This window comes from Strongylocentrotus purpuratus, unplaced genomic scaffold, assembly GCF_000002235.5.
Source record: "Strongylocentrotus purpuratus isolate Spur 01 unplaced genomic scaffold, Spur_5.0 spur5_scaffold_6, whole genome shotgun sequence".
NCBI classification, from domain to species: Eukaryota; Metazoa; Echinodermata; class Echinoidea; order Camarodonta; family Strongylocentrotidae; genus Strongylocentrotus; species Strongylocentrotus purpuratus.
This window is the reverse complement of record NW_022145612.1, coordinates 27,128,617-27,130,020: the sequence shown is the minus strand read 5'-3', so window position 1 is coordinate 27,130,020 and position 1,404 is coordinate 27,128,617.

The window sequence follows — 1,404 nt, the reverse complement described above, 5'->3', positions numbered from 1 at the left end:
GACTGGCTGGAATGCTCCACAAGGAGTGGAAAATGTGCATACATTGTGTTGCGGGTAAGCCTGAATCCGATGATCGGGATAATAATATGTGCTGCGCCTAGAAACGAAGTATTAGGCGCATCATAAATGTGAGCTATTATTATTATTATTCAAGACGCTTCTTCACTCCCTAATCGAAACAGTTGAGACCAAAGGTGCCCCTAATTGTGCCTCCCCGGTAGCAATTTTAGCTCCAAAAATGGAACCTGGAAGAAAAAAAAAGAATGTCGAAGCAATAACTATGACTTTTTTTGTCTGTTGTGTGTGTCCTTTTTGTTTTTTTGTGTAGCTTTTTTTTTATTCTTTTAGTTGAATACTTGTCACAAACTTTTTGGGGATAGGGCACCCCCCCCCCCCCCCTGCCGACCAGAATCCGGAATGTACCACTGTACAATGTCTGTATGCCAGCGGGCATGGTACGAATAATACAATTGTTATTTTCTCTGATTTGTTTTCTGTGGTGTTTTATTGAGAGACAACATTCTCTTTTAATCGTGGGATGTTTTGATGAATTCAGAAATGGTCACTCTCTTTCTCTCTCTCTCTCTCTCTCTCTTTCTCTCTCTCTTTTCTTTGTTGTTTTTGCTGTCGGTTACGAATGTTCGTGCAACATTTTGTCAACAGTAAAGCTCGGTTTAGGTGAAGATGTTTTTTTCTTTAGCTTTTATTTTTCCCCAACGTCTTTGAAAGAGGTGTTGGATGTGTTCCCCATTTTCCCTCCTTTTCTCTTTTTCTTGCTGTCTATAGTCGCCCTTTCTTCATTTGTATTCTAAATTGGGTGCTAAGGCATCGTATAATCAGTGAGTCGTGACTGCATGTACCAACAGGGAAAATAAACAGATTACTTCTAAAAGCATGAGAAAAGTGCAAATCAATTCCCAAGCCGGAACTGTAACAATTTATCTCCTTTTTGTCAAAATAAATCCGAGACATGTCCCTCGGATGTATTGCAAAATAAATTGTCGAAAGGTCAAAGTGCACGAGCATGATGCATGACAGAAACATATGTTTTGACGAATGTAACATTTCGACCCCCTCCTCCCCCCCCCCCCCTTTAAAGATCAGAGATCGAAACATTTCATTCGATCCATGGCAGTAAAATCCAAACACTTCTCAAACAGACATACTAAGAGCAAGACATTCTACGCCTTTACATATTATACAAATAAACTTTCAGAATGTAAAAGTGCTAACGCTAATTTCTTTATATTCATGTCTTCTTCTGTTCTCTTATTCATCTCTGTATCATTTTATCTGTTATATTTGTCTAATTATCAGGATTATCCTCTTTCCTCCAAAACCTCTCATGTGTAGTTTCGTCCATGTTATTCCTATCATCGTCACTCATTTAAAAAAAAATAGGGC